Source organism: Bombyx mandarina, chromosome 18, assembly GCF_030267445.1.
Source record: "Bombyx mandarina strain Sakado chromosome 18, ASM3026744v2".
NCBI lineage: Eukaryota > Metazoa > Arthropoda > Insecta > Lepidoptera > Bombycidae > Bombyx > Bombyx mandarina.
This window is the reverse complement of record NC_143224.1, coordinates 11016618-11042853: the sequence shown is the minus strand read 5'-3', so window position 1 is coordinate 11042853 and position 26236 is coordinate 11016618. Positions and strand designations below refer to the sequence as shown.

The following is a 26236-nucleotide window of genomic DNA, read 5'->3' as shown; positions in this document are numbered from 1 at the left end:
AGTCATATTTGCGCCGACACGGCCATACTGACAGGCGGTACGCGCTCTGCACCGGCCTCGTTGATTCTCGTAGGTTTTTTCTTTGATTCTCATTGACCTGCAGGAATAAAAAGTTTCTCTGAGTAGCGCATCTGTTATACTTGCGTTACTTGTAACTATGTAGGTTTGAGACTTATTAATGCGATTTGATTGTAGGGTTCTCGGAGGGTATCGTAGGGTTCTCGGAGGGTATCGTAGGGTTCTCGGAGGGTATAGTAGGGTTCTCGTAGAATTCTCGGCGGTTCTCGTAGAGTTCTCGGCGGTTCTCGTAGAGTTCTCGGCGGTTCTCGTAGATTTATTTAAGGTGTTCGGATAAGGATGTTGTGTAGTGTGATGTTGTGGCGTACACTGTGGTACTTATGTAGTGGGCGTACACTGTGGTACTTATGTAGTGGGCGTACACTGTGGTACTTATGTAGTGGGCGTACACTGTGGTACTTTTGCCGAGGCGTACACTGTGGTACTTTTGCCGAGGCGTACACTGTGGTACTTATGTGGTGGAACTTTAGTAATCAAAAATAAAAACTTATCTTTGAGTGTTGATTTTGTTGCTCGACCATGCTGATTTGTGAAGTAGATGTATAGGCTCATCGGCTGTTGCTGGGGGGTAGTCTTCTTCCGCCGATACGGTTATCTGGTCACCAGGTTGTTGCTGAGCGGAGGCGGCGTGTGATCCCGCTTCTGATTTCGGAGGAGAAACGCCGAAGGAATGTTTTTAAAAAGTGTGACGTCACCATTGCTGACGTCACGGTCATTAAGTTCTCGACGATGACTCATGTTTGGGCTTCCAAAACAAAACTTCACCAGAACTTCACAATAACTGCGTATATTTCACGAGAAGCGTGACAACGTTCAGAGAGATCCGTACTGTACTACGGCTCGGACACGAATGAATAAACGCTAGACAGCACGGCCGTATTTATAGGACTTTACACGTCAGCGTGTTGACAAGTATTAAACACGTGAGCGTGTTTACAAGATTTAAAGTATTGAAATTACAATAAAAGGGACTGTTTAACATCAATTTCTTATCACAGAGTAATTAGTTGATGATCAGTAGGTAAATAGTCATATTTGCGCCGACATATATATGTACATACAGCAATCGAATGACCAGTGGCATTATGATTTTTCACTATCGCATTTGTTTACATTACACAACCATTTATAGGCACTACATTATAAGCAATAAGCACTACATTATAAGCACTAAATTATAGGCACTACATTATAGGCACTACATTATAGGCACTACATTATAGGCACTACATTATAGGCACTACATTATAGGCACTACATTATAGGCACTACATTATAGGCACTACATTATAAGCACTACATTATAGGCACTACATTATAAGCAATAAGCACTACATTATAAGCACTACATTATAGGCATTACATTATAAGCACTGCATTATAAGCACTACATTATAGGCACTACATTATAGGCACTACATTATAAGCACTACATTATAAGCACTACACTATAGGACCTACATTATAGGCACTACATTATAAACACTACAATATAAGCACTACATTATAGGCACTACATTATAAGCATACATTATAAGCACTACATTATGGGCACTACATTATAGGACCTACGTTATAAGCACTATATTATAAGACCTACATTATATGGGAAACTCATTAAATGTCAAAATCGTTGTAAGAACCCGTTAAAGTAATAGTGTGTGTAAAGTGTTACTGTTTTTTTTTCATTTACTTACAGAGCTTAGAATAACTAGACAAGTTCCCGAATAATTTGAAAGGTACGCAGACGTGCTTGAGAGTAAAAAAAAAGCACAAAGTCTATGTAAAAAAAAGCTCTATAACAAAATAACATTCGAGCAAATATTATATCGCGACCCCGTTCTTCCATTAGACTGTACAAAGGAAATCGTGCATTTCACAGACCCCGAAATTACTACTGCATCTTCGTACCTTAACTTAATAAAATCCGTCTCGCTTCCACTCATCAATGCCGGTGCACGCTAGAACAAGACGAATGATAAATTTGGAAGAGAAACTAAAGATCTCGTCTCGGATGACGTCTGTTGGTCGTAAACCTTTTATGTAATAACTACTGCCGGATAAAGTAGGCAATAAGGCCGACGAAATGAATAGAATTTTGCACTAATAACGTAGAATCTAGCTTCAATATGTTTATATGTAATTACTTATGGTGGTTTTCTAGTAAAATGGAAAAGGCAACTGGTACCTACATAATATTTTATGACTGGCCAAAGGCCGTTCATTTTTCTTTTCTAGTTTGCGAGTTTATTTGTTACAACACTTCCGCTTGGGGCCCAGCTGTGACACGTGTGTCTCTCAAAAATCTACACGTACCAGTGTTCAAGAGTGCTCACGGCTGGTATGTTAACAATATTTGTTTACTAGATGACCGAGCTCACGATCCACCTGCTTTCAAGCTCACCGAAGACTATGAGATCAAAATTTTATCGTACATTCGCCAAGATCCACCTCCAAACCTGTAGCACATTGTTATTGACATGGCGTCGATAGCTTTTCAGACACTTGCAAACATGCCAATGTTTAAAAACTGCAAATGACAGATTAAATCCCGTGATTACGAATGCAATATAATGAGTGACATTTCACTAATTTAGGGATTAGTAGATACTAGAGGTCCCGCAGTAGTCGAAATTCGACTATAATTAATTGGGATTGTAAGTTTGTACACTATTATGTGTGTATTTTATACTTCGATAATCACAAATTTCGCCAAAACTACACTATAAAAATATTAACAAAGACAAACAATATTTAATCTATTCTCAATTTGACAACAGACGTCAAGAACAAAAGTTTGACAATAAATAGTATGCATGCGTGTGTGCGTCAAATACATATTTTGTAGTGTGTGTAATGTTTTCTTTATTGATTTAATGTATCTTTTATGCATTATTTAAAAAAAAAATTAGCATGGTGCACTTCTTCTCTATATTCTCTATAAGTGTGGACAATTTTATACTCCTCCGTCCGCGCAATTTTCGTAAAAAGGGATACAAAGTTTTTGCTTCACGTATTAATATATAGATTAAACAGTGTTCTTAGAAAGCCCCGATGTTTCTCCGGTCGCAATTCTCTGATGCTTCGTTTTCTAAAGATTTCGATGGTACTAGATTCACCTCTTCGTCTTGACTGGCCTTTTACGACCTTAGTCGCCTTTTACGACACCCACGCACAAGAGACGGAATGCTCAAATAAATAATTAACAAAACGCTGGATCGAATTATCATCGACAAGTTCAATGGAATATCGATAAGTGTTTTTAGGATCTCCTTTGCTAACTTTTATAATCTAAGATTAAATTTTCTTATGTTTTTTTTAACAAATTATTATTTAATTTTAATACAATATTGAACATGTTGAATAAATAAATTTATATAGTAGATCATAAAAGTATTTGTAAACGTTTTGGTACAGATTATTCAAATTGATGTGTGTTATCTGTGCAACCTGTGCTAATGAATTCTGATGTGGCTTGAGAGCAAATATATTTTCATTGTGTCATTTATAAGAAATCTGATTAGGGTTTTATTGAAATACTGCCAAAAAATAGTACACTTTCATGAAGCGACTGACGCTTAAGAATCAAACGAAACAAGAAATTGTTCGATTTATTTCAGCTATTCGTATTGCATTATTGAAAAGGTTAACTTGAAACCACATTCCATGCATGACTTATGCGCGACGTATAATTTTAATAAGGCAGATTCTGGTTCAAACATGAGTATATCAGAGGAAGTGTGAAAGTGGCCCCGGTAAACAACAAATTAAGGAGCGGACGGTTAGCGTGGTATGGACATGTGATGCGTAGAGAGAAGATACATGTGACTAGGAGATGTATGGAAATGGTAGTGCAAGGTAGAGGGGAAAGACGTCGACCGAAGAAGACATGGATGGAGTGTGTGAATGACGATATGAGACAGAGAGGAGTGAGTGTTGAGATGACGGCTGATAGAAGAGAATGGAAGAGAAAAATAAGCTGTGCCGATCCCACCTAGTGGGATAAGGTGGAGAAAAAGAAGAAGAGATTCTAGTTCAAACGTACAAAACAAATTAACAATGTAATTTATCTACCGAATCGTTTGTGCTATTAATATCTGAACATCACGTAGATTGCAAAAGCTGAATTAAGGACGTAATAATCCTACGTTCAAGATTTTTGTGTTGTATTTAAACATTTGGCTGTTTTTTTTTTTTTTGCACAATACATAAAACGCAGATCGTAGTCGAGAAAATACAGTCAAATAATTTTGCTTCAGAGATTTCTTTTCATACGTCGTATTATGATATAGTTTTACCGCCACGAAGTATTTATTGCACGTGTTACACAGATCTGTATAGCATAGCGCGAGTCAATCTGTGTGGAAGAAATTGAACTCGGAAAGACATCCGATTCATACGTCAACGTGAAATTCGAATTCCAATATGAAGTTTAAAAGTGGATCTTAATATTTATCATATAAGCGGTAGGCAGCGGCTTGGCTCTGCCCCTGGCATGGCTGAAGTCCATGGGTGACGGTAACCACTCACCATCAGGTGGGCCGTATGGCTCGTCTGCCTACAAGGGCAATAAAAAAAAATTAAAAATATATTTTCATTAATCATATTTTTAATAATAATTTCATTTGATTTAGTTAGTTCGAAGATCGCTCGCCTAACGCATTAAGCTTTTAAAAGACCGGTATATTTAAATGAAAAAGCTGTACACAATTTACTAAATCGTATTTTCAATGTCTGTGTAAATACGCGCGTAATATGAACCTTCTTACACGGGTCTGGGAATAGGTTTGCCCACTAGTGGGAAATGTCGGGCGGGTCATATCCTGGTACTCGGTCAACAGCTTTGACTTTGCGGAGTCCAAAAGTAGATGTTGCTTTAATCCGAAGTATCTTCGATAAATTTATCCTCTAATTTATGCGCTACTCCTAATTAAATTTTAAATCACTATGTAGTTATTAAAATGGCCTATAGCAAATTTCATTTTCTCTTTATTAAAATCAACAATAAATCCAGATTTGGAAAATAAATTTTCACCAAATATTCGGTTCAACTTCTATTTCTTATGTTTTGTTTTTTTGTGCGGTATAAAATGTTTTCGCTTTGAAATCAATTTACCAAATATCCTACCGAGTTAACATCAATAAACCTACAGAAGACAACGAATGACGTAATACGTTGTTATGAAATCATACGGTTATTCAACAAATATAATTGATTTAAAACAAAGGCCACTAAATGTCACGACACGACATCAATATTCCAGCAATGAATTACGCCCAGCTACGCATTAAAAATATTGCATAAACCCTTCACAGATTTTTTTTAAATCAAAATAAATACTCCTATGCAATTTTTTCCTTTAATATGCTATAAATAAGCCTAGCCTCTTAGTTAGTTAATAGACATATTCTTATATATTCATTCCAAATTATTGAAATTCGAAATACGCGTGTTATTCTAACGTAGGTAATTTTTACTGGTGGTAGGACCTCTTGTGAGTCCGCGCGGGTTGATACCACCACCCTGCCTATTTCTGCCGTGAAGCAGTAATGCGTTTCGGTTTGAAGGGTGGGGCAGCCGTTGTAACTATACTTGAGACCTTAGAACTTATATCTCAAGGTGGGTGGCGCATTTACGTTGTGGATGTCTATGGGCTCCAGTAACCACTTAACACCAGGTGGGCTGTGAGCTTGTCCATCCATCTAAGCAATAAATAAATAAAAACCTCCTAGTTAGTTAATAGACATATACTTACATTCATTCCAAATTATTGAAATTTTAAATACGCGTGTTATTCTAACTATTCTAGTTCTCGTGTGCCTTGCTAATTTAATTTTTAATAATTTTAAATTTGGATGTACGTCCTAGAAACATTTTATATTTGAGTACTTCAGTCTATATTGAAAAGATCTTTCACTCATTCCATCGACTGAGGCCACACTCACCACAATGCTTATTGAAATTTCTAACTGAAGTCATATAAATTTTATACATTAAATAGCTCAATTATTTAATCAATTTCAATGCTTAAATATTAGTCTTTTGCATGTAAGAATTTATTTATTGATTAATGACCAAATAGTAAATTAGGGATACAATGTATCCGAAATTCTCTAAGGGACGCATCAATCAATTTTATTTACTAGACGTGAAAACGTTCTCACAGCCCAACCGATATAACGAATTATTGGGCGTAAATACCGCCACCAATCTTGGAGCATGAGGTCAAAATATTCTATTGAATAGCGGTTGTCCGATATCATAATCCAGAATGGGGTGGTACCTACCCGCGTGACAAGTAAGTAGGAATAAATTTAGAATACTACCTGGAGCCACTGCGGTCATCCACAGTGCGTTTCCAGAGGTATTTTTGCCACGTACCATCCGGCTTTGGAGCTCCCCTCCACGATGTTTCCCGAGCGCTATGACATGTCTTTCTTCAAACGAGGCTTGTGGAGAGTATTAAGCGGTAGGCAACGGCTTGGCTCTGCCCCTGGCATTGCTGAAGTCCATGGGCGACGGTAAACACTCACCATCGGGCGGGCCGTGTGCTCGTCTGCCTACAAGGGCAATAAAAAAAATAGAAACAAAGATATAAAAGCCATATAGGAAAATTTGGTGATTTGGAATTTCTACGGCCATCCAGCCCGGAGTCTATTATATAGACATATATGTACTGATATACGTTTTAATATATATATAGACAATAATCACTCAGACAAAGAGCAAACAAACCTGTTAATTAAACGAATGTTTGCCCAATGTGGAAATCGAACCCACGACCCTCGCAGTAATAGCCAGAGGCGCTAACTATGCTCCACCAAGTTAGTCAAAATAGAGAACAGAAAAATTTAAAAAAAAACAAATGAAATATAATATGATATGATAAACAAAAGTATACCGAAAAAAAAACGTTAATAATGTTTACATAAGATTCATTTAGCAACAAGTGGTTCAATTAATCTCGACACGATGGAATGTAATGAAAAAACAGCAGAACAAAAAAGAAAAATAATTCAACTTAAGTAAAACTTTGTTAATCTGGTCTTGATGAAGTTTACGAACTAACTCATTTGTTCCTTACGGCAAAAGTATTGTAGTTTGTCTATGTATAGCCCGACACTTTGGTGATGAAACGCAGGTTTTTTGATTACTATTCCTGAGGATCTCATCTAGGCCCTTACAATAGATATTTTGGTTCTCTATATAGCATGAGTTCAGGCACCAATTACGTAAGTCCATATGCAATACTCCTTCGAACGTCTACAGAATATGAGAAATTTCTTGTGCTTTTATTGCAAGCTTTAGCACGTTTGTTAATGTATGTTTGTAATAAAGAGATTTGTATAGTAAGTTCGAAAATGAGGTTGTTAAGAGAGTGTTAACTATGAATGTGGAAGGATTTAGAGGAAGAGGTAGACCTAAGAAGAAATGGATGGATTGTGTGAAAGACGATATGGGTAGGAGGGGAGTGAGCGAAGAAATGGTATATGATAGAAGAGTATGGAAGGAGAAAACATGTTGCGCCGACCCCAGGTGACTGGGAGAAGGGCAGGATAATGATGATGATGAAATGATGATTCGAAATAAGAAAATTGGTTAAGAGTTACCTGAGCTTCTAGCCGATTATTGTCAGTGTCGAAACTGCATTCTCAACGTGCGTTGAACTCGTGAAGATCGAAGTGCCTGTAAAGGTATTATTAAAGACAATTAATTTTTCTAATTGTGATTAAACCGAGCATGCGTTCAGGATTGCTCATGTTTAGGAAATATCCTGTCATCTGTCGCCGTTGCGGATTGAACTCAAACTGCAGTATAGGAAGCACTTATTTATTCCACACGCACCCTAAAATCGTACAGATTGATTATAATCAGATGGTTTTTATATGTTTAAACCTTTTAAATCGTAGAACGCAATTTTATCATGACGTTTATCTCTCCGTCTGACAGCCTGTCCTTTCTTCTTAGGGATGTCTCCCGTTGCTAGTGCTGTGAAAAACCATTCACCACACATGTCCGAAAGTCTTATATAAACCCAATTTAAAACTAAAGGTATTTCGGGCCGTATGTTCTTACAGACTAGTAATTTCTATCTTTCTAAAGTAGCATTCTTGTGCCATGATTCGTCAAAAAAGGCGGCTGCTAAGCCCTAAAAGGGAACTTTATTGTCCTGAGGCACTAGATCTATCAGCTCTATTTCCTACTACTTTAACCCTCAGACACAGACCACTAAGCTTAGTCGCGTTTCCGATCCGGTGGTAGATTCTGCGAAGCACTGCTCTTGCTAGGGTTAGTGTTAGCAACGTCGTCAGGTTTGAGCCCGTGAACTCACCTGCTTGTTAGGTTACGCTGACATAGCCTCTCAAGGCTATCAGCTTAGGTAGGAAAAAAACTTACTACTTAGTAAAAGAGCTGCTTGCTGGTTTTGTTTTATTGCTTAGACGTGTAGACGAGCTCACAGCCCACCTGGTGTTAAATGGTTACTGGAGCCCATAGACATCTACAACGTAAATGCGCCACGCACCTTGAGGTATAAGTTCTAAGGTCTCAGTATAGTTACGACTACCCCAGCCTTCAAACCGAAACGCATTACTGCTTCACGACAGAAATAGGTGGGGTTGTGGTACCTACCCGTGCGGACTCACAAGAGGTCCTACCACCAGTAATTACGCGAATTATAATTTTGCATTGCGAGGAACCAGTTAGTACCACTATCCTGTCTATTACTGCCGCGCGTTATAGAATCCATATTTCGACCTCATCTCCCAAAATGCGTAGTGTGCTATCGTCAGCTAATAAAAATACTCCAGACGTAGTGAGTACAGTAAACTCAAAGTGCCAATATTTATTATTGGAATACGTAAGAATACTTAATAAAGGAGTGACAGAATATGATGAAATGGATGTGTGTGTGTAATCATAATACCTAATAACTTATCGATTTCTTTTATCCCTTTGGGAAGCTTTGACTAAACGGGAAAATATCTCACTATTATCCGTGAAAATATTAGTGTAGGGAACGTTTTTGGCATAAAAGTAATAAAATGACATGGGTGCCTCAAAAAACTTAATATGATAATGCGAATATTGTATTATTGTGACTTATAGATACGTCTAGTAATTTTAAATGTAACATAATATAATATAGATAGAATAAACTACACTAATCTTTAAATTATTATTTTTTGGGCAATTTTTTTTATTTTTTTTTATTGCTTAGATAGGTGGACGAGCTCACAGCCCACCTGGTGTTAAGTGGTTACTGGAGTCCATAGACATCTACAAGGTAAATGCGCCACCCACCTTGAGATATAAGTTCTAAGGTCTCAGTATAGTTACAACGGCTGCCCCACCCTTCAAACCGAAACGCATTACTGCTTCACGGCAGAAACAGGCAAGGTGTGGGTACCTACCCGTGCGGACTCACAAGAGGTCCTACCACCAGTAAAGTTATGGTCAAATTATGGGTTGTCGACGTTCCATGACACGGATCTTTGAATATTTCGCAGCTTTTATTTTTCTTGACATGTATTACAATATAGGTCATTGAGGTATTACGTGTATAAATAAACCGTATCGATCAAAATTTAGTACACATTTTTCGTGTCATGATTCATGCAATGCAAACAAAAGAACTCGATATTCAACTATATATTTCTTAAGACAGGCTGACACGACCGACTTCTTTTCAAATTTTAATTCTATTGGTAATCATCGATCATGTTATGAATTATCAAAATTTGCGGGCAGCTTTATTTTATTGCCCTTGCAGACAGGCGAGCACACGGCCCACCTGATGGTGAGCGGTTACCATCGCCCATGGACTTCAGTAATGCCAGGGGCAGAGCCAAGTCGCTTTTGAAACCTTTTTTTCCAGAAAAGCCTACTGAAGTAATCTTTTGAAAGGATCCAGTACCGTCCAGCCGTTCTCAAATTTATTAAAAGTTCACTTTAATAGCAGCAAGCAGCAAGACTGTTTAGTGATAGGTAAATCTTACTAATAAAACTTATCTGTTTCTTCTTATAATACTGCATTTGCAATTATAAATGATATGTCCACTTTGAATACCACAAACACGTCGAAGCGTACGTCTCCCTTTGTTCTTGAAACAGAGACAAATTGTTCTATCAAAATACAATGTCACCACAACATCGGCCGGTTCAGATATAAAATCTATCTCGTTTACGTAACAATAATAGCGTTATCTTACTTCCATCCGATTTGCGGTAGGCAGCGGCTTGGCTCTGCCCCTGGCATTGCTGAAGTCCATGGGCGACGGTAGCCACTCACCATCAGGTGGGCCGTATGCTGGTTTGCCTACAAGGGCAATAAAAAAAAATCGTACCAGAATTAAAGATATATATTTCATGTAAACATGAATATACAACGGACTAGTCAAAAGAACATAATCATTGTACATTATTACCCTGCATACTTTCCGGAACTCGGCTACTTACGCTGTAGGTTGACCTGATTTTAATAAGGTTTCGTAGAAATGCCTCCGTTGTTTACAAAAGGTAAGTCTGCCCGTTGCAACATTCGCCGTATTCGTTCGTTATAAAAATGATCTTATTGCTGCTTAAGTGACGCTTTTATGTTCGTATAAGTCATAATTTATTACAAATGCGATTTCCGAAAAATGGAAACCGTACATTTTAATTTTTAATTTTAATTTTAATATTTCTGGTATTGCATTTGTTTACTTTCAATTTTAAGCATTTGAAATCAACATTGAAAACCGTAACATTGCATAGAATAAGCATAACAAATATACAATGTCATATATAAGTTACTTAATTCATAATAAAAAAACTCTCTCCACCAAGTTTAAGAAAATATGGAACGAATTCAAAGCTAAACCGATACGATGCCTACATAAATACATATATGATGTAAATAAGTAAGTGGTTCGCAGTCGTGCCCGCCTAATCTTATTTGTGGCTGATTGGTCGCGCGGAAATCACTGAAATAATACGCTGCATTGCGGGATACGACTCGTGGGATTGTTGCTACGCGCGATATTTAATTTTATAGCGCGGGAAACGCAACCGGCGTGATACGCGCGTTTTTGCGCAGTCATTCAAACTCTCCGACACAAGCGCTTAGAATATGTTCGAGGACTAACTCTTTGATATGATTTAATACGTCGCTTTATGGGTTAAGTATTAAAAAAATACTAGGTACAATGTAAAATTGTCAGCTGTAATTGTATTAAAAAAAAAACAACTCAAACAAACCATGGAGGTTTATTGTTTTTAATACGATAGGGATACGACGAAATTATCATAGACAACCGTAATTAGCAGTGTAACTTATAGAAACTTTTCTTTTTAATTAACACTTTTCTTGTACACACAAAACATTAAAATGGAAATGAAATATGGCCCTGGGAACCGGCGAACTTTATAAAATTATCACAAACGGATTTTTTCTCCTACCTACGCCGAAAGTTCGGTTTTCGTCCCGCTGTACAGGGAAGAAAGTGTAACTTTTTCTCCCTGGGTGCAAGTGCGCATGCGCGTTAGTGTCTACGTCTGCTCTCACGCACCTAAAATTCTAAGCCATTGTTGTGTAATATTGTGTTTAGTGTAAAAGTGAAATTAACAAAAGGCAATAAATTTTAATAGTGAAGTATTAAACAAAGATGAGTTCATCAGACAGTTCTTAATCAATTAGTAGTAGTTTATTTAAAAAAATTTAAAATCGTTAATTTTTTTTTATGAGTACGGGGTGGCTCCGGTAGCGCGCCGCGCAGCCAAAGCGTAGCTGGAATAGCGTTTTTTTATTGCCCTTGTAGGCGGACGAGCATACGGCCTACCTGATGATGAGTGGTTACCGTCGCCCATGGATTTCAGCAAAGCCCAGGGCCACAGCCAAGCCACCGCCTTTAAGTACTCTCCACAAGCCTCGTTTGAAGAATGACATGTCATAGCTGTCGGGAAACACCGTGGAGGGGAGCTCATTCCAAAGCCGGATGGTACGTGGCAAAAAAGATCTCTGGAAATGCACTGTGGATAACACATGTGGAAAAGCAGTGGCTCTAGGTAGTATGGATGAGCTCTACTCCGGTGGCGGGTGGTGTGATGGTAAAAACGAGATGATGGAATAATTTCAAACAATTCCTCAGAGCACTCCCCATAGATCATACGGTACAAAATACAGAGAGAAGCGAAGTCCCTCCGCAGACCCAGAGGTTCCTTAGGTTAAAAAAAAAACAATTAAGTTGCAGTCACTACTTAACGTGTAATATATGGATGTGTGTGTGTCAAGGATAACCAAGATCGCCACCAGCCTTTATTTCCGGAAACCTTTATAATCTTATTACGTAGCCCAATAAACTTTCCTTGATTAGCTAAAAAAATATGGAATTTTTTTAGAATTAATTTTTAATGGCTAAAACGGATAGACTTAATAATAATCCTTAAAAAAAATGTTTGTTTTCGTTTCATTTTCAAAATCTTCAAAATTATTTCTTTGCAAAAGTAAACATCGCTTAAGGATAACTTAAGGTTAATAGCTTAGATTAATCACACATCATATCCTTCGTATGGTACGAGGAAATTTAGTTCTCCGTACACGACGCGACATTGGCATAATGACAGTCTAACTTCTTCCTGTCTTTAAGGTAAAAACAGTTTTATTATTTAAATCTACATAATAATATCTTCTTGTTATTTTACCTGATTTGACGGCGCGTTTGCTCCGCTGTTGGACCTTTTATTAAAAGCCTAACACTCATTATTGTTGTAAGCTTTATAGGGTATACGGAAGCGTTCGTGATAATGAAGATTAATGGCAGAATCGAGACGGTAGTGCTTAAAAATCTCGATCGATATTTTGTATTTTCTAATATATTAAATACACGCAATATAATTCAAACTAAAATCTGATGACGCGGCGAGGCGCGCACCAGCTGCTTCTTCTTTAGGTTCATTCTTTCACGGACATTATTTATTAAATAAAAGTATCTATAATTTATTTAGGTAAACGCAAAACAGTTACGTACCATTGTTTCGTCTGTTTGTCAGCCTGTTTAGTATCTATTGAACAGTTTTATTGTTATTAATAAACCAATTTTGAAATAGCCAATTTTTGTCTTCAAAATCTCAACAAAATAAGTGAAAACGTAACACATAAAATTTATTTAAATCTTAAGATATCAACGGTCTAATTTGAATGATTAGGCGAACGCTAGTTGTAATTTTTTTTTTATTTTACATTATTCACTTAATGTCATTATTACTTCACTATCAAGGAGGCCGTCTAGCATATCGTGTAGATATTAGAAACTATGATTTGAGTATGCAAACATATACCTATCCTATTGATACTTACTGGGAAGAAAGACATAAAGATTAATTTCACGCAATCAGACAAGATGTTAACTTTTTTCAAAAAAATTCAGTGTCCTTAGAAAAAATGAACAAATGCTTAATTATTTCTACAAAGCTTTTGCCTGTATTAATTTCACTAAGAAACTCTTTGGAATGTATTAATCCCGAAGCATTGCTTAAATGCAATAAATACATTACACAGTGAATAGCCATTGACTAAGTGTAAACTGTACCATATCATTATTTTATTGGCCTCTTGTTTAGCACTGAATAAATATTTTTCTTTTTTTTATCTTTATAACATCAGATGATTATCACCCGGCATAATCTTATATCTTTAAACGAGCAATTCTTGTATATGAATATATATGTATATATAATCTGAGTCTCGGAAACGGCTCCAACGATTTTCATAAAATTTACTATACAGGGGATTTCGGGGGCGATAAATCGGTCTAGGTACGATTTATTTTCAGAAAATATTGTTTTGTTCGTGTTTTCAATAATCAACTTTATCGATAATTTTGTTTTTTTCCTTAACTAACCAGTTCTAATTTTTTTTTCTGTCTGTAAGATCGAAAAATATTAATCATGTTTCATCAATTTATCAATATGTAATTCGTATTTAAATATAATTTCTGAAAAATACAATTTATCAAAAAAAAAAAAACCATCTGCTAGTGTTATTTAAAGAAAACATCGACCCGTAATGCAAATAATTTCAAAATACTTAAAGATAAAAATGTAATAGAAGTCAACAAATTAATACTCGGCAGGATGAGATGGCGCGACTATTTGGCCCGGCCAGATGTTGGTTCAAATAGAGGCAGGTGGTAGTGTAGAAGCGAGACCTGTACACGGCTGGGAGACAGAAAAAATAAATTTTCAAAAATAAGGTTCCTTTCAAAATAAAACCGTGAAATGTTAAACAAATTCAAATTATATTCTGTGAGTTGATTGATTGAAAAGTACGTCGGTAATTTATTGTAAAACATATATTTTCATTACAGTGGATATTCCGAAGTATTTGACCTTATTTGCATAGTAAATCGCGCGGTACTTCTATCAACTATAAATACCACATTCGTATTTAAACGGATTGTGCTTGTACAATACAAAATTGTTCGATTTAATAAAATTGACACAGATATTTCGTTATTTTTTCGAGTAGCCCTTGTCACTAGCTAATCTATAATCGTTGCAACGATTATTCCGTATGAGAACATGTCTCAATATAAACTAGATTATAAACGGACCCAATAGAAAATGGCTTTCAGAGAAAAGTATTACCAAATATGAAAAATAGTACAATCGTGATAATTATAGCCTTTTCATTAAAACACCCATTTTTTTAATTGCTTAGATGAGTGGACGAACTCACAGCCCACCTGGTGTTAAGTGGTGGTGGTTCCTGGAGCCCATACACATCTACAACGTAAATGCGCCACCCACCTTGAGATATAAGTTCTAAGGTCTCAGTATACATAGTTACAACGGCTGCCCCACCCTTCAAACCGAAACGCATTACTGCTTCACGGCAGAAATAGGCAAGGCGATGGTACATAAACAACCAGGTGGTAAACAATTTTAAGTTTCCTTACAAAATCTCCAACGAAAACATTATTTATGTGCCTTCGTAACTTCAATAGTAAAATTATCGTGTTTTTATTCCAACAATAGCATATGAATTGATTACTTCATACACCTACTTACTTCGTACGCCGCCCCGTTCCGTTTTCCTAAACACATCGCACTGTCATTAACAGTCGTTTGACGATACTTATCAATAACTAATTAAACATGTTTCTCCCTATAACATCCAAATGAGGTCGAATGTAATTTAGCAAATACATTAAAACGTGCTATGCATTATAATAATTAAAACTACAATTTATATTTTTGGTTTATTGTTGTCATCATATTGAAAAAACCAGATGATTAACACAATATTTAAGTGTCGACAAATAAATAACACCTTAGTCGGAAATAATATAATCACAATAAAAAACCGCAAGACTAGGCCGTAAAACTAATTTCAATTATGTCTCTGGCTCGCTAAAACCGAATAAAATAGTCAATTATGCAACTCGGTATAGGTATTCTATATGAAGCAAAGTAATATGTCTGCTCATTCTGACAACGGGCGAAGATCGATTCCGTTTTTCTACGCGTGTGTCAGTATTTTATTTATACTTCTCTCTGGTGAATAATGATGTGAATGTATCACAGACAGAAATCTTAAATCGACCGAGCTCCATTTCAAGTCCGATAATTACGAACGTCAGTGGATGCAATATCAATTAGTGCGTGCCAGATGCCTTGCCACGGAAACCTGTTTCGGTCCTTTTTATCGCTGTCCCCGGGCGTAACCTTTGTCTCTAGATAACCGCCATTCGTTGCGTTTTTACGATTTGTATTTAAATAAATAGCTTTATGGTTTTTGTCAGTCGACTTCTACGGTCAGTTATGTGTGTTCGTCGACGTATCGCATTCGTCACAGCCGACGAAACAAGTTTATAGAAGCGTGCGCCTACCTGCTAATTAGACAAAGAGGTCGGTATCGGCACGCCACTACGATAACCAAACATAGAGAGTGAGAGAACAGCACATCGGCGTAGAGGTGGGCGCGTGTATCCGCGGGCGGATATCGGCGAGCACTGTGTAGTGTGCGTCTCGAGTTCAGTGGCTGGCGTGCGAGTCATTGCGGGTGCAAGGCAACGGGCACGAGCGCCGAACAGCTGATGTGCCGGCTGGCTTCACGCACACCTGTGGGTCCACTCTCTCTTTCCCTCGCACGGATCGCAAGCGCAGCCCGCGTTACCACGTTGCGGACCCGCCTAGCGACTAGGCTTGTTGAAAAAATATCGATACATCGAAATACCGATATTATTTTTTCAATGTATCGATATTTTTGAGCGATATTTTATACTTCGAGACATCGATGTAAAATTCCAAGCATCGAAAAGGTATGAAAATCGATTTTTTTTTTCAGACCAACAAACATATTATTATGTTCCCGGAAAAAAAAAATTTATGAAATTATACTATTGAAATTTTATACAATTTTATAAAGTTTCATAAAATGTCATAAAATGTCATTAAAAATGATGTCTATTGATTAGCACGAATATTCTCTGTCAAATCATACCGATATATGAGTCGTCTATTATCAAAGGTGGCAATCTGTGCATTTGGACAAAAAAACGTTATTGATATCTCAATACAGATTGATTTGAATATAATCGTCTCCTTCAAAGAATACGGTTCATAACCTGCATTAAATAAAGGTTAATACTTAACCTGTTATTTATCTAAGATGTCGTTCAGAAGAGTTTTGTGACTGCCATTGGAATACAAAGTCAATAATTCGTTTTTCTGATTTACCAATAATTGTCCAAAAGTCACATTGCCGGCTTTGATAATAGTCGACTCATATATCGATACTTTATTGCATTTCGGACATCCCTACAAGCGACCGAGCCCGTGTGAACGAATGAGCGCACTATTGTGCCACACGACGTCCGAATGTCGCGCTACCGATTCTTACGGAATGCGCGCGCTCTGTTACTATGACTACGTATGGTCGGAGATCGCAACGTATCTGGATCACTTGTATGTAATCATCGGTTAATGTCAAATGCTGTTGTCACATTGTCGCGCACGTACACATTACACGGCTGTTTAGAATTATTTTATCATTACAAAACATTAACGAATACATAATTCGTAGTTTTATCCTTAATGACAAATTTAATGTGGCGACTGATGAGGTAATACAGAAATAATGAAGTACATGTTTTTGGTTTTTTTAAAAATAGAAACACAAGTGCTAGCGTCGCCTTAAAATTGCGTATCTATAATACAAGAAGCATCATTATCTGCAATAAAGTTGACGTTTCATAGTTATGTGTTGAATTTTTTTAATTATTAGAAACCGATTGATTTCCTTAAACGGTCTGCATCCCGCTGTGCTCCCTGTACTCGACCACATCGAAGCCATTAACAGGAGCTTGTCTACTTTATTTAGGACATTTTATGTGGAGCAATTGATAACCGTTACCAAGAGATTCGCGGCAGGTGTTACGCTAAAAGTAACCAACAAAAACTAAAATTCCGAATAAAAACTGTTAAAAGTGTTTATTAATACTTGAGTCGTCTATTATCAAAGGTGGCAATCTGTGCATTTGGACAAAAAAATGTTGTTGATATGTCAATACAGATTGATTTGAATATAATCGTCTCCTTCAAAGAATACGGTTCAAAACCTGCATTAAATAAAGGTTAATACTTAACCTGTTATTTATCTAAGATGTCGTTCAGAAGAGTTTTGTGACTGCCAATGGAATACAAAGTCAATAATTCGTTTTTCTGATTTACCAATAATCGTCCAAAGGTCACATTGCCGGCTTTGATAATAGTCGACTCACTTAATTTACGAATACCAATGAAGCTAAGATTGCGAAAATATTTTATTAAAATTGTTTATACAGTTTTTTTTTTAAATACATTGCTCGTAAACACACATGCTAATATCGATTGCGGAATTTCAAGTGTAGTCGTATTAGTTAGTATACGATGAGGTTACGTGATAAATGCACTGATCGGAACTTTCACAAGCTGTCACCGTCCGCTGAGTGTGCGGCCACTTGCCGATGCTGATGTGCTTGATACAAACAGGATACAGCGCTTGTGATTCGATTATCTCGCATATAGACATCGAATAAATCGAATTCAATAATCGATTCAATAACAGAATAGTAATGAGACAAAATATCAGACTGAGATCAGACTTAGACGTAATAATAGTACAAACTGATTAAAGTATACTACAACCCATAAGAGCTGTAGGTAGAAAATAAAATATAAGGTTTTTGTTTAATTCCTTTAAACATAAAGCGTTTGTGGTCAGTTTTAGAAGAAATAAAGTACGTAGATGCTTTAATAATATTCGGTGTTAATCTAGAATAATTAAAGGCGTTTTCATCTTCCGGATTTTACTTAAGTGTAACATGTCATTACTTACTCAGTGACAACTTGATAACTTATATTCTACAAGTGTTAAGATTGATAAGTGCAAGCTTCCACGCAATGTAAGACAAACAAAAATGAAATGACGCGTGGCGTCTTCATACGGTACTATAATAGGCATATTATGGAAACTTTAAAAGTTTATTCTTTATGCGTAGCTTAGCAATTGAACATAATTTTCCGCTACAATTATATTTCCGTTATAACCGCCTTTAAGATACATATTTGGCTAAATAAGAATGTAGAATTGTATGGATTCCTTCTTTTTCTTACAAAACTAAATTAATAAAATAATTATTCCATTAAGACATCGTTCAGACTTCATGACCATAAATTTTAAAACAAATTAAGACGAAATATTGCATTTTGAATAAGTGCTACTCTGTGAAATAATAACGTTCTTACTACATCATTTAGAAATTTATTTTAACTCCAACAAAAAGCCCGAACACAAATCTATAACGCTACCTTACTCTGTTAACGGAAACATGCTATCTCTTTCAGGCATCTTGTAACGAAAAGGATGCAATACAGTTTTGGCACGTCTACAGTTTAGTAATGGCCGCGTCGGAAACAGCTTTATATTTATTTAAAAAAAATTTATGCAGAAATGTTTTGTAAGGAGACTGAGTACCTCTTAAATTTTTTGTATGGATTGCCCTCTGTTGAAATGAATGGCATGTTTTAAGAACGAATTTGAGTTTCTTGACACTATAATAAACAGTTCCTTATTGAAATCAAAAACACAAAACAAAAACAACCAATTTAGATTTGAAAACTCTCAGTTGCATTTATAAAATGTTAGCCAGAGGGCAAAACAGATCTAATCGATCCTACCAATATTTTGCTGACGGCTTAAATTTACGAGTGAGTATAATTTGGGCATTGTTGTTAATATTATGCAAAATAAAGTAACATTGTTATTACAAAAACATTTGAAATTTAATTCGTATTTTTGTACCGCATGAATTTTTGTAAAGATTCAAAAAAACTTACGAAACAAGTCGATGAATTTAATGAATGATTACATAAAACATTGATTACAGTATTGACAGAGAGGTAATTAGAAAATTAGTGAAGTGCCCACCGGGATCAACTTCCTGTGATCACTTGACAACGTGCCGAGCGTCACAGCGGATCAGGGTTGTCAACTACGTGAAATAATCAACTAAATTTTCTACGGAGAGTCTAGCGATAATTTTTATTTTTTATTTTTAATATTTCAAGCTTGAGCGATTTGAAACATTCTATAAGTAAGAATTGGCTTTAATTACTTAGTCAACTTTTAGTGAAACGTTTTTATATCTAGCGGTCAGCTGAGGTAAGAGGACAGAAATCTGTTAATTGTAATTTAATTGATTTAAATTTAAATTCGTAATTTTTATTAATTCCACAGAAACACTAATCTCTGATCCACATCCTATTAAGAGACCGCTTGATTCGAATATACCAAGCTTCTAATTCTTTAGTTCACTTAGATTAGGTATACTTATTCTTTATATGATGATACCTTTTCATGCGGGTTTACAAGTTATTTGTGAAAGTACTTAGTGACCTACAATAAAAAACGAATGCTCCTCCTCCCCTTATGATCCGCCAAAATAAAGCGCACGCCATCTGATTTTAATTGTATTCAAAAACACGCTATCTAATAACGTTATGAAAATAAATTCGATTATGATGTTTTAATTTTGCCATATCTTTGTATATCCGTTTTCAGGGCTAAATAACAAAATACTCTCTACAGATGCTACCTTTTTAAGGCTGGCTGAACTAATATGAGAACTAATATGTTCACTGGGAATAATATTATCAGCTATTTGTCCATAGACTTCTCCTGAACATCCTAAGAAAACGCCTACGATGCGCTTAGAAGCGTTTCTAAATCAGTACAATATGAATTACAACAATATACTTATGTGCTGGTGACCTAAAAGCTATACATATACAAAATAGTAAGATTTTCATTAAAGATATCAAGTCGCTTACTCGCTTTTGGTTTATAAAAGTGGACGTAAATTTTGGATTGAAATTACGATCTGTCACGCAAAACCTGTGACGTTGGACAAAGGACATCAGTCCCATGATATGTCCAGGGCTGTGGGATGTTCTAAGCCTTTCATGTTATTAAGTCAATGACTGTCAATGTATAAAATAGCACAATTTCTAATAACAAATGTTACGTAATAAATAAAAATGATGTTTTCATTGTAGCAAGCAATATTAATGGCAAGACAGATACTTAGATTTGCATGACGCGGCAATGAAATGTCTTATGGGAATAAGACATAGTATTCCTTAGTTTTAGAGAGTTAAACCATACAGAGCGTAGTTGAAATCCAAGTCGAAAGAACATCAGCTGTACATGTGGCACTCTTAATGGTGTGTTGTAAAAATTTCAACGCCCCTCGGGATCTACGTGGACCGAATGTTTTCTAAAAAATACTTACCGCCAACAGCAGTATTAGAGTTCAAAATAGTCGGCATTCTGTAAAATGTAAATTCATGACTAATATAAAAATAGAAAACTATAAAAACGGCTTGTAATTTAAGCTCTAGTTTTTTTTCTTAATTCGGAATATGTATGTAAAAAGTATGCTTGCATTTTGTATGTCACAAGATGCTCTTGAATGCTTTCTTTATGTCCCTTAAATTAGTTCGGATCGGCAGATATGTCATAATGAGGCCAATAGATGTGACAGAAGGGTACTAGAATAGTTACATATTACTAAATGTATGAAAGCAAGCAGGCAACATTTATGATAGACGCACGATTTAGTCATAACTGTGGATCATAACTGGATGTGTATGGCACAAAAGCGTAAAAGTTGGACATGTAGAGAAAATACCTTACCATTGAGTGGCTTAAGGTTGAAGAAGAAAGTATAGTTAAGCAATATTGTGTAATACTTAGAAAATTGACTGTCACTTATCCTATTGCCAGTTCACTAAGTTCTAAAGACCACTGCTGACTAGTAGCAATATTATGAACACTATTTGTAAAATTACATATATCATTTATCTACTTATTTGTATACATATTCTCTTAAAAAATGATTACAAAATAAATTAACTCATTTCACATGTTAACTAATGTACATGACAAAACATCAAATGAATGTCCCCAACTTTCTATAACGTTTGTTAAGAAACCTGACATCCCTGCACACACAGCTGTTAAAAATTTAGTCGGCGAATGGCCGCCATAAGACATGGCGTCGATCGCAAGGTTGGCGCGAACACGACGCTCCGAGGTCAATGTACACTGAGATCCGACGTCCTAAATACCTAATACCGATACAATTATTTTTTGTTTAGTATTTTTTTGTGTAATTACTCTAAAAAACATAGCCCTTGAGGATAATTTATTATTTAAAACATTAAAATATTTATCGTATTAGAACACACACGTGTGCAGAAAACTATACATGTTTTATCGAACATTACGATACGAATCATCTTTAAACTATTTAATTATGTAAGTAAGAAAATAAAATGCAAAACAAAATAAAGAGAATACGCTTTTTTATGACACAAAACTTCCACAGCGAACCGTTTGCTAGCAACGTAGCGTCTAACACATTTCTGCGCAGCGGTAACGCGTTCCGGTTTAAAGATAAGAACACCCGGTTCTAGTACTTGGCTATTTCCACCCCGTGTCGCATTATTGTTACTCTCTATCCAGGAATGGTTACTCACCGTCATATCGCCCGTTAACAAGTCCCACCAATATTATTATGTAACTGTTTATATCCGTGTCAAGAACTTGTTCAAGGTTCAATTAACGAACCACAATAGTATTTAACAATTTTGTTTCATCACGTTTGTAGTTATCACGATGAGCTTCGAAAGATACGCCTTCGATAGGAAACATTGTCTATAAACTGTTTCCAAGGAAAATCTTTTAATACGATTCAAATGCATAATGCAATAACAATAAGATACATTCGTTGAAATACTCGGTGGCTTAAAACGACAGATTACTAAAAATGTGTTTTATTAGAAATGTACATGAGCTGTTGGTATACTAGTCGTGGAGGGCCCTAACATTTGAATCTACGAGGAATCGTGAAAAACTCCGATGTAGACACGGAACTGATTTTGATGATCTGTAACTAAAACCAATATTATATACAATAAAGATGTCTCTAATTAGGAATAAAGCAAAATCTTTTGAGAAAAATCAATTTAACTATGTAATATTTTATTAAAGACCCATTGTTTGACACGTACAGCAGCGCCATCTAGGCTTAGAAATGAGAAATTGAATTTTACGGCGAATGAATGCAATACGGAATCTTATTGAGTTTTAGTAGATTAAATTATTAAGATATATTTAGAACGCAGCTGTATTCCACCAGTACGACATAAATACAATATGATGCTATATAATTGCGTTTGCTTATAAAAACAGTAAGCATACATTAAAAAATTTAAATGTTGCAATTTTAGTTTCTTTCGAAGTATTCCATTTCGTTTATAGAAAATAGGAAGAGTTCAGAAAAACGAAGTTATTAGTTAAAACGAAGTTACTGGTGGTAGGACCTCTTGTGAGTCCGCGTGGGTAGGTACCACCACCCTGTCTATTTCTGCCGTGAAGCAGTAATGCGTTTCGGTTTTAAGAATGGGGCAGCCGTCGTAACTTTACTTGAGACCTTAGAACCTATATCTCAAGGTGGGTGGCGCATTTACGTTGTAGATATCTATGGGCTCCAGTAACCACTTAACACCAAGTGGGCTGTGAGCTCGTCCACCCATCTAAAAAGTAATAGAAAACATGAAACACAAGTTCTAAATCTCAGTTTTATAGTACAACGGCTGCCCCACACCTCACACCGCATTACTGCTTCACGGCAGGAAAAGGCAGGGTAGTACATTCCCGGGCGAACTCACAAGATCCCCTACCACCAGTTTTTAAATGTAATCTAAAGTCCATTGATCATTGGTTTTAAACACCAAAACACAGCTCGCAATGCAATTGAAACCAAATATGACAATGAAATATTACCTCAAATGACATTAGATCATCATTTCTCGTGTAGTTAGTTATTCCCAAGGTATTACTCACATAATAATAATATGATAAGTCGCATTATTCATTCACCATAATTTCCATATAATTAAGTGTCGATTCATTATTAATTTTTCATTGTAACCATAAAGGAAAATTGTAAATTAAATATTATTTGTAAGTCACATTCAACGATGTGTTTCCTTTTCTTTTTTTAAGTATCATATTTTACTTTTTCTAATACCGTTGCTACCAGTGTTTAGCTTATAAAAATCTTGTATTATAAAAGACTATATACAAAATCTGTTAGTAAGTAATAATAGATTAACAAAATAAAACAGTTCACATGTTTCCGCTACATGTGTTCTTTTTTTTATTGCTAGATGATTGGACGAGCTCACAGCCCACCTGGTGTTAAGTGGTTACTGGAGCCCATAGACATCTACGACGTAAATGCGCCACCGACCTTGAGATATACGTTCTAAGGTCTCAAGTATAGTTACAGCGGCTGCCCCACCGTTCAAACCGAAACGCATTACTGCTTTACGGCAGAAATAGGCAGGGTGGTGGTACCTACCCGCGCGGACTCACAAGAGGTCCTACTGTCAGTAATTACCCAAATACATGATGTTATATCAATAGAAAAATTGATACCCGCCTGGGATTCGAACACCGGTGCATCGCTCAACACGAATACACGGGACGTCTTATCCCTTAGGCCACGACAGCTTTTGTTCCCGCAAAAAATCCTTTAACAACCTTACATGCCATCTCTCAACTAACTAAGTTTAATAAATCCGGATATACAAATACGTTTTATGATATGTGAACGACAATAACTACTCAGAATTGGATAACCCGAATATTCATATCTCGCAAATAATAATCCGTGTCCATGACAAGATTTTAAAGTGTTATATCACTACATAGTATAAAACCAATTCGCTTTCTCTGTCCCTATATCTGTCTGTCCCTATGTATGCTTAAATCTTTAAAACTACGCAACGGATTTTGATGCGGTTTTTTTTAATAGATAAAGTGATTGAAAAGGAAGATTTATATGTATAATAAGATCCATTAATATGGTGAAGAAATCAATAATAAATTACAGTTTCCGAAGCGAAGCGAGGGCGGGTCGCTAGTATATTATACAAGTTGAAAATACTAAGGACATGACGTGTGAGCCTTTCTTTAATATTCTAGACCCGATAGACACAGCCCACTGAGTTTCTCGTCTGACCTTCTCTCCCTCTGATGGGTCAAGATTCCGATCCGTTGGTAGATTCAGCGAAGCACAGCTCTCTCTAGTTCAGACTTAGCAAATTCTCTCAGGTTGAGCCCCGTGAGATCACCTACCGTTCTGCATGTAGTTGGAATAGCCGGAGCGTGCAAAATGAAAACATATTTTTTTTCTCAACCACAGCAATTGCAAGCTAAAGAAGTTCAAGACAAAAGTTAAAATAATGACGTCAATGTTCGCCAAAACAATTACCTCTTTTATATTACTTACTTTTGTGTAAAGGACTATGTGTACGGACGTATGTTCCCTATAGATTACGAAACGGAAGTGATTTAATGATTTTTTTAGGAAACCCTTAGATTGGTCTAGTGCGTATACAAATAAAGCGATGTTTGGTGGCGATCGGAACATTTGGTCAGATCAAAGATCAGCCAGCGCGCTGGGTTTGACTATAGTAGAGTTATTTTGTCCGTGCAGCTTGAGAATAGATCCCGAAAAGTTACAAAGTGTTAATTTCTGCCATTTTCGTTAACATGTTGCGGCGATATGTTGTGTAAGTGTTCGATTAGTGATTTTTTCTTTCATTTTTTCACTAAGCCACAAATCGACAAAACTAAATATGTACCCTATCGATAACGCTTATCGACAACAATAATGCGCATCAGTATGCCCGTCCATAAGGCTCGTGAGTGGAAGAGAGAGCGAAATATTCGCTTCACCGCTTCGACTTTTTATGACCCAAACTGCACGGACAAAATAATTCTACTATAGTAGCTCAATTAAAAAAACAGTCTCATTTACTAAGCGATTTAAATTTTTTTTTTAAATACTCCCTAATTGTTATTATGGTTTTTAACAATCAGTTTAAACAGCTCTATCAGTAGAATTCGTAAAAGCAAAGCATTTTTTCGTTACAATTATTATTTTCGCTAAAAACTTCAGCGAATATCAAGATTCGTCGTAGTGACGACGAAGCCGACCTTCCAATAAAGATATGTTCTAATTTACAAATTGTACGGACATTTCGAATTCTTGAAACCTGTTTAATTTAGATTTCAATCGAATTTCGGTTTAACAATAAATCGAATCGAATAGTATCCGTTATTGAAGCTATTTATTTCTTTTATTTATTTATTTATTTATGTACACACAGAAAAGAAGACATAGTACAGAGTAATAGGAAAATAATGTACAAAGGCACTGCTTACTTCTTTAAGAAATCTCTTCCAGCAGACCTGCTAGAGGATTATGAGAATAATAATTAAAAGTGATGAGTGTGTGTAGAACAGCTAAAATAACAAATACAACATGAGAATTATAGCAATGCACATACACATAGCAAATATTGTTAAACTTGAATACAAAATATTATAAGTGACACAGTATATACGAAGAGTATAGAATAATGATCATTCGGTTGATGAGAGATAGAATTGTTTGATCTTGTATTTAAAAACAGCTACTATAAGTATCCTATTCTAAGTATTCTGTTCTAAATATTCTGTTAGCGAATTGCACGAAATCCAGTGTATTTTAAACAACA

At 36.0% G+C, this 26236-nt stretch overlaps 1 protein-coding gene across 1 annotated transcript in view; it reads right to left on the bottom strand.

The window, feature by feature from the left end:
- The window catches only part of LOC114253583 (uncharacterized), a 122969-nt gene extending 106561 nt beyond the window's left edge, over positions 1-16408 (bottom strand). Inside the window, exons 1-2 of the mRNA XM_089735041.1 lie at positions 15949-16408; positions 7690-7765 (exon numbers count right to left, since the gene is read on the bottom strand). The gene's annotated coding sequence lies outside the window, so the exon portion shown is untranslated. The remainder of the gene's footprint in view (positions 1-7689; positions 7766-15948) is intronic.
- Between the last annotated feature and the right edge of the window lie 9828 nt (positions 16409-26236).